At 42.3% G+C, this 18,242-nt stretch overlaps 1 protein-coding gene and 1 long non-coding RNA gene across 2 annotated transcripts in view; one reads left to right on the top strand and one right to left on the bottom strand.

Moving 5' to 3' along the window:
* KCND3 (potassium voltage-gated channel subfamily D member 3) overlaps positions 1–18,242 on the bottom strand; it is a 250,682-nt gene that overhangs the window by 64,376 nt on the left and 168,064 nt on the right. The gene's annotated exons all lie outside the window — the stretch shown is intronic.
* LOC112545088 (uncharacterized) overlaps positions 1–18,242 on the top strand; it is a 99,023-nt gene that overhangs the window by 41,996 nt on the left and 38,785 nt on the right. The window contains exon 2 of the long non-coding RNA XR_012897838.2: positions 6,239–6,311. This is a non-coding gene — a long non-coding RNA (uncharacterized LOC112545088). The remainder of the gene's footprint in view (positions 1–6,238; positions 6,312–18,242) is intronic.

The raw sequence follows: 18,242 nt of genomic DNA, 5'->3' as shown, positions 1-18,242 counted from the left end.
TTGTCTTTCTTTAAGGCAGCCGTGCAATCTCACGGCTCACTAGCCCTCCGTGGCTGTTTTGGGTTTTACCGAAGTCCCAGCAGAATGGAAAGGTTCCAAGTTTTGATTTCAGTACCTTTTCTGGCATGCTAGTCAGTCTGTCAGGAATGCGAACCTGGTGCCAGAGCATTTTTGCATGTGTCTTTCAGGCCTGCTGACAGGGGAGTACAGGCGGCAACTGTCCTGGGGCCTAGCGATGCAAAATGGCACGGAGCACTTGGCCACCCCAGCTTCTACTGCCATAGCCCCAGGTGCTATAAAATGCGGCTGGAGCACTGTGAGGTGTGCGCCAGGCAGCACCGAGGGCTGCCTTGCCTCAGCCCCACCCCTTCTGCCTGAGGCCCTGCCCTTCTGTGGGCATGAAGCAAGACCCTCTTCCCTTTGCCTGGCTGCCTACCCATGCTGTCAGCTCCACTGGTCTCTTTCCGTGCTTAACTGCAAAGCTGTGCCTTGAACAAGGGGTGCAAAACCATGGGGGAACTAGGGAATATGTCCTGACTTTGGGCACAGCTCCAAGCATAAATTGAGCAGCTGAGGAGAAAACCTAGGATGCAGATTCTCAGGGCACTCAGATACAACACTTTTCTTTGGTATGCAGGTTCGAGAGGTAGGTGATGGGCTTTGGAGCAGATCCTTAAGACCAGCACTCCCTGTAAGCTGAGCACTTGTGCAGCCTCTGAGAAGAGATTCAGATACTGCCCAGATGATTAGCACAGCACTCACAGCTCAGATGTGTTTCTACTGGTGGTGTACATTTGCACATCCCTCAGTGCACATAAAAATTATTCCGCACATGGATGATAACAATCTGTACAGGGATGGAAAAGATTAGTGGGAACATTGCTTAAGACTACAGTTGCTGCTACTCCATTTCCAGCATGTGAGTCTAGTGCAATATTAATTGCTACAGTGACAACTTGCTTTCTTCCCCATGAAGTGCTAATGGCCTTGTGGCATATTTATAATTGAGATGCCAAATAATCAAAAAATATTGTTTTCCAATGAGCATTAATTGGGCATTTTAAACCCAAACCTTCCCTTTTTTTCTGACGAGATTCAGAGAACCTCAGCCAACCCCATTAATTTGTTTGCTAAGAAGGGGAAAAGACTTCTGCAGAAAGTACATTTTAGGTAATTCTTCAATAACCTCACCAGGATAGCAAGATGATAAAAGAGGTTATGATGAATGGCCAGAGGGCCTTAAGAAGAACTTGGAACATACAGAGCAACACCAGTCTGTGGATTCACCTTGGCCATATAAAGCACTCCTGTCACAGAGAGGAAGGCTGCCCTTAGATTTAAGGCCCTGGACTCTAGCTCAAAATACCTCTGTTACATTTTTGGATCTGTTGTAGACTTCTTTCTGTGACCTTGGGTAAATAGTGTAATCTCTCTGTGCCTCAGTTCTCTGCCTCTGAAATAGCAATGAATAACCCCCTTTGTCTGCTTGGTGCTTTTCGATGAGAAGGTCTTTAGAGAAGTGAGTGTCTCTGATTATGTGCCAACCCAGCACTCAGTATCATGGGGCTTCAAGGTGCTTTTGTGAAGCAAATAATAATGACAGTGGGACAGAAGTCTGTAGTTAATACAGCCCTGCAAATGGCTCCAGGCATATCCAGAGAGCTGAGCTGCAAATTGGCTGCATTAGATGTAAAGCATGTCTAAACATATGTACTGTTTAATGGCTAGACTGTTTTCGATGGTTACACTTGCTAGAATTCATGCTGTTCCACTTACTCACTTCATTACATTAGGCACCTCTGATGTAGGCCAAAAAATGGCCTGTATTTGTGTATGTGGGGATATATAGACCTGCTGGATTACTCAGTAGGGTGCAAATAGAGTCTTGCCTTTCTCCTTGATGGGGTCTAAAGAAAATGTTACTGAGGCCTTCCCTGTTGTAGCTAACATGGGTGTTTGGGTTGCTTTTGATGGATTAGTGCTTTGCTGAAACATCTAGCATTGGCATAAGTAACTGAAAATTGATTCCACAGTAAATCAGCTAAGGTTGAAAATATGAAAGCTATTTTTTTGGCTAAGTTGGCAGGTATCGAAAGCTGCTCTTTACTACAGAATTCTTTACTCTGCGATGTTGCTCAGGCCAGGTCTACACTAAAGGCAACGATCAAATCAAAATACGCAACTCCAACGATGTTAGTTATGTAGCTGGAGTTGATGTATCTTGATTTGAGTTTCCTCATCATCCCCACAGTGGGAGGCCAATGGGAGGAGATGCTTCCATCCGCTTCCCTTACTCCTTGCAGGAGCATGAGTACTGGTGCTGATGGTGGTGCCGTCTGAGTTTGATTTAGCGGGTCTTTACTAGATCAGTCATGGCAGGGTCAATCTTCCCTGGAGTGAAGACATGGCCTCAGTTTACTTTAGCAGTGCTGCTATCCATCTCCATAGTATTCAGGTGCCCTCCATGTAAAACCAATAGAAATAACAAAGTCCTTAGTAGGTTCTATGGAACTTCTGGTGTTTCTCCCTTTTGGGGATGTTTTCTGTTCGGCAATAGGTGGGGGATTTTTTAAAATTTTATTAACACCCTCATTTGTGTTTGCTTGGATGTTTATTGGGCAAAAGGGAGTATTGTGAGCATGATTCTTAGGATGGTAAAGCTCTTCCAAAGAGGAAGGTTTAGCAGTGGTTGCTAAAGATGGTCAGAATCTGGAGTTACCTGGTCACCTCTGAAAGTTTTTTTTTTCCACTGCCAGATCCCCTCAACAAAGAAGGCACTGTCTCTGGCTCTCAGATGCTGTGTCCAGGGCTTGGGGCTGCACAGCTCCCAGGGGAGTGCAGCTGTTGTGCTGGCTCACAGACTGAAATCTGATCTTCAGTGTAGCAGGGCGTGAGCCACTAATTGCTGAGAAAATTAGAACTAAATCCTGAAACTGATGCTGGAAACTGACCAGGAGCCAGGAGAAGGTTCTTGAGCATGTGCCAGATGTGCTTGTGATGGCCTAGGCCGAAGAGGAGATGGGCAGCTGCATCCTGCCATTTCTGGAACCTGTGAATCGATCCACTTCAGACACAGTGAGTTACATTAGCACAGGCTGGCAGCCAAGAAGTCAGGGATCCCTTGGTCCAGGGCCTCATCCTGGTGAAGTTTCCTGGCCAGCTGGAGGAGAAAGCAAAGCAGTTTGGGAGACTGATGCTACCTGCTCTGCTATAATGCGTGAGGAACCACATATGACTCCAAGATGTCCCACCACTCTGATGACTGGGAGCTGTGCCAGAGGTAAAGACATCTCTGTGAGGATGTCAAAGCGTTTCCCTTTTCTGACTTGCATCAATTCAGTCTTGCCTGGGTTCTTCTGGAGCCAGATGCTCTTGCAGGCATCCAGTAGTGGTATGGGTGATTACATCCAATGTTCCCTCAAATTTTTTCCATCCATGTGTGGAATAATTTTTTTTCTGTGTGCCCAGGCATGTGCAGGATGTGCACCCCCAGCAGGAACTCCTGCTACTGGCTGTTGGCACTGCGTGCACTCGAATCATCAGGGGGGCATTTGAATCACTCCTGGGTTGCTGCCTAAGAGCTCAGCTTACAGGGAACACTCATCCATTGAGAATGAGGTATGTGATTGTGTGTCATTGTCACACTATGGGCAGTTGAGCCTGTGGCATTCTGTTACTCACAGTGGTCTCAAGTCTGTATAGACATGACCCCATCTCACCAGCTATTTGCTGCTTAATACCTGAGCTCTCTTCTTTATATTCACTTGAACACTGATTTAACAGGAGAGGTAGCTGCGTCCCACAGTAGCAGAGTAGGAGGTGAACAAGTCTAATTCCTGTCCCATCAGTCATGGGCGTGTCTCTCTTCTAGACCAAGTTGCTTGAAGACTTCAGAGTTCTAGGATGTCAGGAATGTAATCTTAGAGGAATGGACTGGACAAAGCAATGGATCATAGAGTGTACGGAGCAATTCTACACTTTCTAGGAAGATGCACCTGCAAGCAGGTCCTTTCTGTCCCTTTGGGCCTGATTTTGATATCTTAAAGACCAATCACAGCTAGTCCCTTCCACTCCTCTTCATCCTCCACTCACACGACAAGAAAATGACTCCTCGCAAGTTAGAGTGTGTACGCAGAACACCCAAAACTCCAAAGAAAGCAGCACACACATCAGAGCTGTTAGTAATTTTAAAAGGTGCAAAAACAATCCACCAGTCAGAAAAGCAAATGTCTCATATACTGAAGAGCCACAAAAGAGATACGTGTCTTTACCTGCTTTCAGTTTGCAACAGAAGCAGGAGACCCAGACCTGGAGGGGCTCAGATCCCAGAACAATTATTATCCATCACAGCTTCATTCTTTGGCTACGTCTATACTGCACGATTATTTCGGGATAAGCTATTCCAGAAGAAATACTCTGAAATAGGTTATTTTGAAATAACAGGCTAGCTGTGTGGATGCTCGCATCGTTATTTCGGAATAACGAATGTTATTCCGAAATAATGCTGCTGTGTAGAAGAAATAATGCTGCTGTAAGTGATAACAGGGGTTGTATGCCATTCATCCTTCTTAGCAACTATCAAGCGTGGCTGTTTTGATATGCTGTTGTTTTACCCCCCTTTCACTAAGACATTGTTACCAGATAGAGGTCACTGCCGTGGAGTTTTGGTTTCAATGGTGAAGCTGTCTGGATACCCCTTGAACTCCTGCAGCTGGAGGTAGCAATAAATAAGGTGCTGAACAGCTCATCAAATGACTCAGTCTAAAAATAGCTCTCCCAGCAGCGTCCTCTGATGATCATCTCTCTCTGCACAACACGCACAGACTCTAAAAATAGAGGATTGTAATCAAAAAGCTGAAGACCCTTAACTACAGAGTAGAGACATTAGCAGGTGCACCAGTAATGAAGCCTCTACAAAGGCAATGAGAAGATTTTGATGAGGTTGCTCTTTTCCATTCTACTTGCTTGCCGTTTTCTGTCACAGGACATATTCTCAGCTGATGTAAAACTCATTTGGTATCGGTGGAACCAGGCTCAGTTGATATCATATGGAGATCTGTCACAACAGGATCTGTCTCATCATCTTCCCACCCCTCAGCAATGGGGTATAATTTTGCTCCTCTTTCTCCCCGTTTCTGCCCTTCACCCTACTTGAATCTTCATAGATCTTCTCCTTGAAAAACGGTCGCCTTGCCATCCATTCATTTCACCGTGTGTTGGTTTCTTAAGCCCTTCTTAGAAGACCAAATGGCTCTAAGAGCTAACTTCAATTACTAGCTATGAATACCCTGAATGAAAAAATATTCACGTAATGCAACCTCCTGCTGTCTCCGCCGGTTTCTTTATATTCAAGTCTCTCAAATACCATTGTCCTACTTCAACCTTCTGATATGTTAAATCGCTTACAATGCTTTTCTTTAGCGGCACTAAATTAAATGACAGATACATTATATAGACTGAAGAACACAGCCAACCATTCTTCTAAGCGAGGAAGCCTAGGGTTAGCTGACATAAAGGACTAAATTGAAGAATCGAGTGTTATGAAGAATATTTTTTTTTCTTTTGCAAAATGAAAGGCACTTTTTTTTCTACACGGCTGTTTTTAATCCTGGAGTTTTCGGTTTTAGAAATGATTTCCCAGCTGTTAAGTTTCAATGGAAGTCTGTAATTCTACCTTCCCAACTTTAAATTGCTAAAAGTTTTGGCACATATCAGACAGATAGCAAATAGCATAAGCCATTGAACCACCCACAATACAAACCTAACCCCTAACTAAAGGGAGCTAAGAGTAGCATAAACTTGTTTGCTTATGGCCAGCTTAGCTTATCCAGGAAACAAAAAGTGACATATGGACCAAATGTGTGAAATTAAAGTAATGACTCAGTGGGAAAGAAAATCTTTTAAAAAAAGAAAATGATTGTTATGTTGATGACACTCATAAATATTAAGAACAATTAATGGCATCAAAAGAAGGACCATAGTTAAGAATATCACCAGAGCCGTAACGGATGTGACTACCAACAGTAGCACTACCTTCAAAAGTTGATTAGTCACTGTAGACATTTAAAATGATGACCTACTTTTTGGGGGGGGGGGGCAAGAGGCAAGAAATTGAGCTTTAATATCATAAACTAATGAATTTATGTTAGGATTTAGAAACAATTAAAACTTTAAAATCTAAGTTTAAGCTCCATTAGCTATCCTTATTGTACAATTAATCCTCATTCATTTCCTTCAGGTGCAGAAGAAATAAGAAATGGAATTTCGCCCTTCCTTTGCCATCATGCCTGGAACATTGAACGCTAATTAAGGTATTGTCTGCTCAAAATCCACCCTCTTTCACAGAGGTGAAGTCACATGTTCTCTGGGCTGTTTGAAGCTATTCCATCAGAGAAATAGCTGCACCTGTCATGAGAAAAATTAAAGACAAAGCCATTTTCTTTCAGTTTTCCCCCTGCACTTAAAAATAGGTTTTTAACCAGCAGCAGCCCATAACAGTTTACAGACCAGTTATTTGTTAGCTGGGTATAAATATTGGAGAGTTCATGATTAAGAAACCATGGATTTAAAAAACGAGGGTGAGCATGTTAATGTGGGATGCAACGAGCATATCACCTTAACTCTAGGGACGTATATTTAGAAGTGCATTAACCATTTTGCTAGCGTTCCATCCAAGGGCAGTCTGCTCCAAAGTCTACTGACACTAATGGGAAGTTTTTAATGAATGACAGTGGGCATTTTCTCAGGCTAATAGGCTTGGTTTTAATTGAATGCTTTGATGGGTATGTGTATGTAGTAGCTCAGCCTTCTGCATGGGATGAATAGAAGGGTTTTTCCTAGGGTTGGCATGGCAATCTATTGTTGCTTAGCACTAGGCCCTGGTCTATACTAGGGAGTTATTTCAAAATAATTCCTTTTATTTCGAAATAGCAAGCGGAGCGTCCACACCACCAAGCCCATTATTTGGATATAACAGGCTGGTTGTTTCAAAATAATAACTCCTGCTTTCCATGAAGAATAACTCTAGGGCTCACCAAATGAAAGTAATAGGCAGCAGGTTTAAAACAAACAAAAAAGAAGTTTTTCTTCACTCAGCGCACAGTCAACCTGTGGAACCCCTTGCCAGAGGATGTTGTGAAGACTAGGAGTTTAATAGGATTCAAAAAAGAACTAGATAAATTCATGGAGGTTAGGTACATCAATGGCTATTAGCCAGAATGGGTAGGAATGGTGTCCCTAGCCTCTGTTTGTCTGGAAATGGGTGACAGGAGAAGGATCATGTGAGGATTACCTGTTGTGTTCACTCCCTCTGGGGCATCTGGCATTGGCCACTGTGGGCAGACAGGATACTGGGCTAGATGGACATTTGGTCTGACCCAGTATGGCCACTCTCATGTTCTTATGTTCTTAATGCTTATTTCAAAATTAGTTATTTCAAAATAGCGGCAGTGTGGTCGCACCACTGCTGCTATTTCGAAATACCTACTTCCCAGAGTAATTTGAAGTAATTACTCCCCAGTGCTTCCTGGGGCTCTAAGTCAAGGTAGTGTATCCACATTAAGAGAGCCTTCCTCAGATTAATATCAAGGCTTCCCTGTAATGTGGAAAATAGATTATTTCAAAATAATTTCCTAGTGTAGACATGCCCTTAGAGATCTCTATCAGGTTGTGCTAGATGCTGGACAAATATATGGTAATCAGCAGCCCCTGCCCCAAGGAGCTTACCACCCTGCTCTTTATATCTTCCAGGAACAGTACAATTATTAACTACCGAATCCTTACAACAGTCAAGCAAAAGTCCTACACAGTGGAATAAAAATGATAACTTAGAAAAGTGTTTTCATTAGACCATTCTACAACATTTAACAGTAAGCCACGTCTCTGATATTGAGGTTTGTAGGATGAGTCAGAAAACCCAAAGAAAGGGAATTCTATGGGATCCATTGATGGCACTATAAGATCCTCTGGTGAACACAGGGTCGGATTAAGACATGCTATGTCAAGTTTAACAGGCCTCACAGCATTACTAAAAAATGCGTAGTATTTTAACAGAAAGGACAATGAAAATAAAAATACTAAAGTTTCATATTTGCATATATACCAGTACTTAGGCGAGGATGCAACTAAAAACTAGTAATTTTTTTGTAGTGAGAGGCCCTCAGGTAATCTGAAGCCCTAAGATGTAAGTTGCTTAACTTGTGCATAAATTTGGCACGGGGTGAACAGATATGGAACGACAGCTTTGCTCAGAGTAAATACCCTCTTATTCCAAAGCTGCTGGCAATAGGGTTCCTTAGAGAGTACTGCACCTCGATGTGTGGCCCAGAGAGAGTTTAATGGATTTACTGAAGGTTGCATCGCAAACCAATGTTAACAGCGACATTAGAACTCAGAAATGTCTGGTTCCTAGTCTCTCAAGATAACCAGTAAGCCTCAATTGGAGTATTGTGTCCAGCTCTGGGTGCTGCATTTCAGGAAAGATGTGGAGAAATTGAAGAGGGTCCAGAGAAAAGGAACAAACATGATTAAAGGGCTAGAAAACATGAGCTGTGAGGGAAGACTGAAAGAAGTGGGCTTGTTTAGTTTAGAAAAGAGAAGACTGAGAGGGGAGTTTTCAAGTACCTAAAAGGGTGTTACAAGGAGGAGGGAGAAAAATTGTTCTCCTTGACCTCTGGTGATAGGACAATAAGCAATGGGCTTAAACTGCAGCAAAGTTGGTTTAGGTTGCACATTAGGAAAAACTTCTAATCGTGTTAATGTCAGGGTGGTTAAGCACTGGAATAAATTGCCAAGGGAGGTTGTGGAATCTCCATCACTGGAGATATTTAAGAGCAAGTTAGATAGACACCTGTGAGGGATGATCTAGACGGTGCTTGGTCCTGCCATGAGGGCAGGGGACTGGACTTGATGCTCTCTTGAGGTCCCTTCCAGTTCTAGTGTTCTATGATTCTATGCTTTTATGTTGCATCTGTCAGGTACATTAAAAAAGTGGTAAAGCATTTCCTACCCTCTGATGCAAAACCTCATGGTTTTCAAACAGAACATATGAAGGGTTTCACACTTCCAATGGATGACTGAAACACATAAGCTGTGATACTTCAAATGAACTAGTATGAGTGGTATAGATTGGCATTAAGCACTGGAATAAATTGCCAAGGGAGGTTGTGGAATCTCCATCACTAGAGATATTTAAAAGCAGGTTGGACAGACACCTGTCAGGGATGATCTAGACAGTGCTTGGTCCTGCCATGAGTGCAGAGGACTGGATTTGATGATCTTTCAATGTCCCTTCCAGTTCTAATATTCTATGATTCTATGACTGGCATTAACAGCTCTCTGAGAGTTTCTGCATTGCTGTGTATTGCTGTGTATTGCTGTTGCTGTGTATTGTAGAATCAAGAGAATATCTCCACCACTTCCTTTAATTGCAGCTTTCAAGACAATAAGGATAGAAGAATAATGTACCATACAATGGAATATGATTTTGCAAACTTCTTGCATGAATAAGACAGAATAGCTAAAGTATGGAATTAGTAGGTAGCTTCCCAAGTGCTAAAGGTCCTTTTTTATATTAAGTTTTGTTATCAATGACCATGCAATGTTTTGACCTGAATGAAGAAAAAAGGAGCTCGAAAAATCAGCCAGAATGATTCAGCTGCATTTGCACAACCCATGTATATTGAACATGACAGCTTTGAGGAGCTAATGTCCTTCCATTTAACAGGGCCAATTCCATGCAATCATGTTAATGTCTCTTTGAACCTCCAGTGAAATAATGTCCATGTCACTTCTAATCTCAGGCCAAAAACAATGGCAAATCATTCTTGTTGCCTCCCCTGTGAACTGGCTATTAAAAGCCACAACATTTTTTCCAGGTCTTTTGTTTAGGACGTTCATTAAAGATCCCCCTTCTAAGCTAAACTCTCTTTCTTGACTTAAGCAGAGAGTTTGGTCCTTTACTTGCAAATTTCTAGTTTCTCTAATTCCACAAGTGTAGGGCCTGTGTCCTGGGGATCCTACCTCTAGCTGGGAAGGTCTGACCATGGTTCACAGCCAGATCTTGCTTACACATCACTTTTCCTCCCTGGCCACTGCTCATCCCAACTTATCCTTTGTTCACTTTCATGCTCCGGCCTGCTACACAGTCAAGAGGGGCTGTGGGGCTGGCAGTGGAGAGCTGCATGGCTGAAGCTCATTCCAAATCTTCATGCAAACAAAGGTTTATATGCATGAAACAAACAAAAGTTTATATGCATGAAACAAAGGTTTATATGCCATTGATCATTGACCATAGTTACGTAAGCTGGGAAGCCAGAGGGGGCTCTGGAGCTATCAAGGCAGTGCATTCTAATGGAATGAACACAGAGTTAGGGATTAGGAAGACTTGATTTCTAACCCGGGATCCATTATTGATTGGCTCTGTGGCCTGGAACAAGATATTTTTAGTCTCTGACTCCATTTCACCTTCCGTAAAATGCCCCTCATAATGTTTATGCAACTTGGAGAGGTTTTGAGGTGGGGGTAGGGAGGTTATTAGGTTAACAGTGTTTATGGTGTTTTAAAAATGTCGGATGGGATTTTCACAACTACTCAATGGGAGCAGAGTTAGGCTGAAAATGTGCACTTTTGAGTATCCCTTTGTAAAGCATCATCATGGGCGGTCGGTGCAGATAGGGCGGGGGGAAGCAGGCCCCCAGCCCCACCTTCAGCCCTGCCCCCTCTGATGAGGCCCCGCCCCACCCATAGGGAGGGGATGAAGTGGGGCAGTATGCCCCCCCCCACCACAGGAGGGGAGGAGAAGGGAGGAGGCAAGTATGTGTGTCCCAGATTTCCCAGCCGCCTGAGTACCGGGGAGGGAGAAGGCCACGTGGTTCCAGCCTCCCCGGTCCCCGGAGCACCAGAGAAGGCAGACCTTGGGGGCAGCAATACTCCGCACCACAACTGCAGCAGGCACTATGGGAGGGACTACACCTGACGGTTTGGGAAGGCAAAGCCTCCCAGCCAGGCTACCTTACGCCCAGGACCATCGTATAAATACAGAGCAAAATGGACACCAAGACCAGTCACATTCAAAAACCAGTAGGAGAGCAGTTCAGCCCCTCTAGGCACTCAATAACAGAGCTGAAAGTTGCCACACTTGAGCAAAATGCCCTCAAAACCAGACTGTCGCGTGAAAGGGCAGAGCTGGAATTCACATGCAAACTGGACACGGTCACTCTGGGTCGGAGTAGGGATGGGAAGGGACTGGCTTACTTCAGAAAGTCATCTCCCCCCTTGGGTCTTCTCACCTTCTCCTCCACTGTTGGGAGTGGGCCACAGACACCCTGGTTGGATTGTCCTCATTAGTAACTCTAGCTCCGGAACCAATCCCTGCAACAAACCTCGGTGCCAACTCTGCCCACATACCTACACCAGCGACACCATCACAAGACCTAACCAAATCATCCACACCATCACAGGTTCATTCACCTGCACATCTACCAATGTAATATAGGCCATCCTATGCCAGCAATGCCCCATGGCTATACACATCGGCCAAACTGGACAGTCCCTACGTAAAAGAATAAACGGACACAAATTAGATATTAGGAATGGTAATATACAAAACCTGTAGGACATGGGTTCCCAAACTGGGGAGCGTGCCCTCCTGGGGGGGGCATGAAGACATTTCGGGGGGGGGCGCGAGGCAACCCAGCTCCCCCCGTCCCCCATTAATCCCCTCCCTAGCTGCTATTTTGTTTTTCAACCCTGGTCAGTTCCTTTTCTTTTTTTTTCTTTTGGTCAACCAGTTTTGTTGCTATGGAGGGAGGGGGGCATGAAGGTTTCTCAAAAATCAAAAAGGAGTCATGATACCAAAAAGTTTGGGAACGAATGCTGTAGGAGAACACTCCAATCTCCCTGGACACACAGTAGCAGATTTAAAGGTAGCCATCCTGCAGCAAAAAAACTTCAAGACCAGACTTCAAAGAGAAACTGCTGAGCTACAGTTCATCTGCAAGTTTGACACCATCACTTTAGGATTAAACAAAGACTGTGAGTGCCTAGCCAACTACTAAAGCAGTTTCTCCTCTCTTGGTGTTCACACCTCCACATCAGCTGCTAGAAGTGGGCCTCATCCTCCCTGACTGAATTAACCTCGTTATCTCCAGCCTGATTCTGGCCTGCATATTTATACCTGCCTCTGGAAATTTCCACTACATGCATCTGACAAAGTGGGTCTTTGCCCACGAAAGCTTATGCTCCAATACATCTGTTAGTCTATAAGGTGCCATGGGACTCCTCGTTATCATTATCACTGCAGGTCAAATGCCTAGCCTTTCAGGGCCAGCTTGACTCAAGTGGCACAAAAACCTCAGATTCCTAAGGACACAGATTTGGGGTAATTGGATGCGGGTGGGGTTTGGGTCTCCTTTTAAAATATATTGATCCTGAAAAGAATGAGATGTGCCAATGAATGCCCCAGCAATTCAACATCCAGCGTGCATTACAAGCAAAGGAATCAACAACAGGCTGTCGAGTGACAAAGCTAAACCGCAAATCAACCATGGCAGCAGAAGTACAGAGCCCATTTCATGCAAGAATTCTTTTCACATTAAATATACTTATTTTCTGCCTTGTTCTGAGCTGTGTAGCTCCTTGAGTGTGAAGCCAACTTTGGAAATGTTTGGCTTGGTTTTGAAGTTGTGGGGTTTTCCCCCGGCATGTCTTATTTTAAATATTTGCATGGAGGCTGTACCCCTTATTAGATATTCCTTTGAAATATCAGGCAATCTGACAGGAGGATGAGAAGTCATAAATGCAGGCACAACAGATAAACTTTGATGCCTGTCTCGAAAATTGGTCATGTGATTCTTTGGGAAGGTATGGTCAGCAATTCATTAACAGTGATTTTCCAGGTAATTATGCTATTTAAGTTTCATTCATTTTTATAATTTGCACTGTGAAAGGAATTGGATTACTAACCCTAGAGACTGAATTCATTTGCATCACAGGTGTAAAGTGGGCGTAATACAGAACTCCTCAAACTTTATCTCCTCAGCTTCTTGTCCATGACCTAGATGAAACAACTATAGGAATAAGAAGATAGTACAATCTTCATGATCCATTCAGTCCTCTTTGTTATCACCTTAGGCTATGTCTAGACTGCAGGCTTCTTTCGAAAGAGCCTCTTTCAAAAGATCGCGTCTAGACTGCAGGCGGATCTTTCGAAAGAGAAATCCGCTTTTTCGAAAGAGAGCACCCAGCGAGTCTGGATGCTCTCTTTCGAAGATGGCCTCTTTACATTGAAGAACACCTTCTTTCGAAAGAGGAACTTTCGAAAGAAGGCGTTCTTCCTCGTGAAACGAGGTTTACCGCCATCGAAAGAAAAGCCACGTTCTTTCAAAATTATTTCGAAAGAACGCGGCTTGAGTCTGGACGCAGGGGAAGTTTTTTCGGGAAAAGGCTACTTTTCTCGAAAAAACCCCTGAGTCTGGACACGGCCCTAGTGTAACACAAAAGATTGAGATTGTGTTGTTTGGAGAAGAAAGGAAAACGAGGAGACCAGCTAAAATGAGTAGCATAAAGAAAGGTGGATAAGTCAGGTGCTACTAGTTGCCAACACACATAATAATGAGTGAACTGCAATAAATTGAGAAACAGGACATTTAAAACAAACAAAAAAAGGAAATATTTGTATCCCATTTGCAATTAGCCTGGGGAACTCATGGTCGCAATGCATCTCTGAGAAGAAGAGCTTATTATGGATTTTTAAAAAGGACATGCTTTACATGAATATTGAGAACATTCATATTTACATTAGACTGTTGTAAAAGACTGATAATCCTTTGGAAGGGATGTAAATCTTCATGTTTCTGGGTATAGGCCTGACCTGTAGCTGGTAGGATTAGGAAGAGACTTCCTTTATGGACAGATTATTCCATAATGACTCACAGCAGGATTCTTACATCTTCCACTAAGCAGCCAGAACTAATCCTGGTCAGAGACCAGATAGTGGAGTAGATAGACCCTAAGACTGACTTCACTGGGCAATCCCTATGTTTCCACATGGAAACCCAAATAAAGGCTAACTTTCATGCCTCTCTTAACAACGAATACCATGGAGTGTTGCTATTATGCAGAATGCCAGCATGAGCTGGTGAAACAAAATGAGAAATGTGTATGCAAAGAGAGTAAGTTATTTAATACACTGAGGTACCATCGGAATATTTAATGTATGCATACAGTGGCTCCGCATCTTTTTCATGGATCAGCTCAGCTTCTTGGCCTAGAGGCTATTAAGGACAGATGGTCTCAGTTTGAGTAACTTTCAGGCCTTGAGCTGCAGTGGCAACTAAAAACATAATTTCATTGGTGAGGAAAGTAGGTCAGGAAGCTAAAGCACCTGGCCCTAAACTAATCCCAATGTTCTCTATGGCTATTCATTAAAAGGAGCAGCAGAAGTATTATTAGAGAAAAGGGACTAGGATGAGAGTTCAAGGAAATCCCTCTCCCTGCAATGAGAAATGTCCATTTGCAAAGCCATTGCACAGACAGGGTGGTCTACCACATATAGTGTTTCATCCCGTAGTCCTGCTGCCAGCATGAGGATACAGAGGGAAAATGGTTCTTCAGATGAACATTATGTCACATTCTATTTCCATTGAAAGAACAGAGAGGAGAACCTCTTTGTTCACACTTTATTAATAGCTGTATTTCCCACCCTTCTGCTATCCCATCCACCTTGACTCAGGAAATTACAATTTCATCACCTCTCGTAATTGTAACTTGGCCCACACTGCAGATCGCCAGTCAATTATTTCCTTACTCTTTACATTGTTAAAAAAAGTGTATCTCCAACTGGAAAATGAGCTTCCATTCCTACCACCATGCAGGTGTCAAAGGAAATGGGGAAGTGGTTCAGGGAACAAAGGCCCTGATTCACTTAAGCACATTTCTAACCGTAATCACATACTTAATTCCTGTTGATTTCAAAGTTAAGGACATACTTCCTTAAATGTTTTGCTGAAACGGGGCTAAAATAAACACTATCTATTAACACTTGCAAATCTAACCGAATATAAAGAAGTTAAAGTTACAAAAACAAAACAAAACGTCTCAAAAACCATACAGGTAGTAGAAAAACTGTTATTTCATCTCTGCCAGCTAATGTATTTTTTCAAGATACAATCGGAAAACTCTCCCTTGATGCTGGGTGCAGAAATCTTTGCATGGACCATAGGATATCAGAAATACCATAGCAAGTAACAAAAGAAAATTGAACCCCCCCATCACTTTTTATAAACCATTAGTCATGTACCGCTTCATGTCATGCACAGTTCATAGGTTAATGACAGTAACTGTTTGCTATACTGCATTAAACCAGAGGTGGGCAATAAAATGGCAGTGGTTCAATAGGGTTAGCCCCTGGTGGGCCATTGCCTCTATATTTTCCTGCACATTGCTGTTCCCAGAAGAAAGAAAGAAAGAAAGAAAGAAAGAAAGAAAGAAAGAAAGAAAGAAAGAAAGAAAGAAAGAAAGAAAGAAAGAAAGAAAGAAAGAAAGAAAGAAAGAAAGAAAGAAAGAAAGAAAGAAAGAAAGAAAGAAAGCCACTTCCTGTGGCTCCCATTGTCTGGATATGGTGATCCGTGGCCAACAGGATCTGCAAACATCCCTACCTGCAGAGGTGTAGGTAAATAAAGCAGTGACAGCCATCGGGAGCTAATCTTGGCAGACCAGCTGCAGCTAGTGGGCCAGTATTTGCCCACCCCGGACTAAACTCAGTAAAGATAAATAGGCATTTTGTTAAGGAACATTTTCCCTCAATAGTAGCTAATGCAGCATTACCTAGTTATTCAAAAAAGGGGAAAAGCAAAAGTATTATTGATTTAATAATTATTCAGAAAAAAGTTTGATTACAGTGTACTGTCAATATAAGAAATGTTAAATTGAGTTTTTCACAAGATAATGCCAGTCTTAATCTCCCAAGCATCTCCTTATTCTGAATGTGATATTCATTTTTTTTTCTGAGAGCAAATTCAGTTCTCTTTTACCTCATGCCCCAAGCAGCCAAACTGTCGTCAGCAGTATTGATCTCCAAAGATCTGTTTTGGTGATAACAGATGAAGCAGAAAGGGTTTTGTTAGACGATTTGTAGGCCAGGCTGAATTTGCAGCATTTCTGGTTAAAGTTCATCTTGTTCCAGTTTCCTAATGGAGTCAATTTTGATTTGAAAGTCGCTAAGGAAAATGAATAGGGGACACCAAAGGTGTCATATTAACTGTCCTTTTCCCGAGCAGAATGAGATTGTAAAAAGGAAGCGCTTCAATGGAATCAAGGACTAGAATATGATGAGGTAGTTTTGTATCCCTGCACATGCCTCTGCACTGAGAGAATTTCAAGTGACAAGCATTGTACATTTCATCTGGCCCTGCTTTCAGCCCCTTCAGCATTATTGATCAGACACCTGAAAGACAAAGTGCATCATGCAGCAAGTTGCAAGATGGTGATGAATTTGAGGAGCTACGAAGAGGAATATATTTCCTATCTTTCAGTTTTGAAAACCAGAAGCCTCAATTTTCCTTGCTAGGAAGGTACATTTTCCATTCGAGGCTGCATGCACATTTCACAACAAAAAAATCTCTTGGGCTTGATGTTTAAAATAAAGAAAGGAAAGAGGCCATGCTTCTCAAACTGTAAGCAATGGGGAGGTGGGGAGGGGAGGAAGCAGTGATTTAGTCATAAATATGCTTTAGTATAAAACATGCTTTCCACCATAAAATAACCCCATTGTACCTGCTTAGAAATCTCTAATTTGTCATCTGTGTGTTTGGCACTGTGTTATCTGAGGACTAGGGGCACATGCGAGTGGGAGACCAGATTTTAGTGCCTGTGCCCATGATGTTCTTTCTTTCTTTCTTTCTTTCTTTCTTTCTTTCTTTCTTTCTTTCTTTCTTTCTTTCTTTCTTTCTTTCTTTCTTTCTTTCTTTCTTTCTTTCTTTCTTTCCAAAAGCTGCCTTTTACTGTGCCTCTGGAGGTAACAGCATGTTATTTTCAAGGACTCCTGTTTTCTCTTAATTGAAGCTTTTCACCCTGAAACTGGCAGTAATCTCTTCCTTGGTCAATATTTAATTTAATTTAAATTCTAGTGCAGGTCGTAGAAGTTAAATCCATTTATAAGAATTCAGCCCTGCCATGGCACAGGGCAGTTGTCATCTGCTGGTTCTCTTTGGTCCTCAAACCATGCAGCTGTTGCATACTTATTAAGTTGTAATGCAGCACCTTGCTTTGATCTTTTTTTTAAATTTCAATTAACCTTAGTGGTACTGCTGTTCCCACACAGACTGGCGAGGAGAAGTTTGCGATGTCAATTACAATGTTCAGAGGTGCATTCCTGAACAGCCTGTGATTATAGCATGCTTAAAGAAATCATTTCACAAGCATTTCCTAATTTCATTACAATTTAACGTTATTGTAATTTTACCAGTATGTCATTCTTTTAAATTTGTCTGCAAACTCACTGAGCCTGATTTTACTTCAGCTAGGAGATCAGAGTAATTAATATGAACTTCCATTTTGGGAGTATCCTTCCTCCCTCCATTATTGTTTCTTCTCAGTGAGTGTTAGTTTTTTATGTATACCTTTCTTCTTGATTTCAGGTGATGCATGTCAGCAACATATTAAAAAGTATCGGAGGGGTAGCCATGTTAGTCTGTAACTTTAAAAATGAGCAGTTTGGTGGCACCTTAGAGATTAACAAAAATATAGAGAACCATGAGATTTCGTGGGCAAAACCTACTTCATCAGATGAGTTGAATGACATACTTGTCATTCAGAGTATTCAGAACCCGAAGCATATTGCCGTAGCTGAGAAAATGTATTGTTATTTTAAGAAAACAGACCAGCTGATCTATCGATTGAGCTGTCTATCTAGGTTTTAATAAGGGCACCTGACACTTTGCTATCTGAATAACTGAATAATATGTCCTGCTCCAAAGAGTCAATATATTATTTAGAAACAGAAAAGAAACAAACGTGTCAAATGAAAGGGATTATTTATCTCTGGCGTGCACACGCTAGAGGACTTTTAGATGACTCAATCTTCTATTAATTCTGGTAGAGTTGTCAGATAATACAGAGTGAAAAAACTTTCTCAAAGTAGCTGATAGTGGAATTCATTTCTTTGTAGCCATTGATACTATATATAGAAGAAATCTCTGCTGAAAATGTAAAGGCTGAAGGAGACAGTAGATGCGTTTATCAGT

The sequence above is a fragment of the Pelodiscus sinensis genome, chromosome 27, assembly GCF_052426305.1.
Source record: "Pelodiscus sinensis isolate ZL-2025 chromosome 27, ASM5242630v1, whole genome shotgun sequence".
NCBI lineage: Eukaryota > Metazoa > Chordata > Testudines > Trionychidae > Pelodiscus > Pelodiscus sinensis.
Note: the sequence above shows the minus strand (reverse complement) of the source record. Positions and strands in the feature narration are given on the sequence as shown.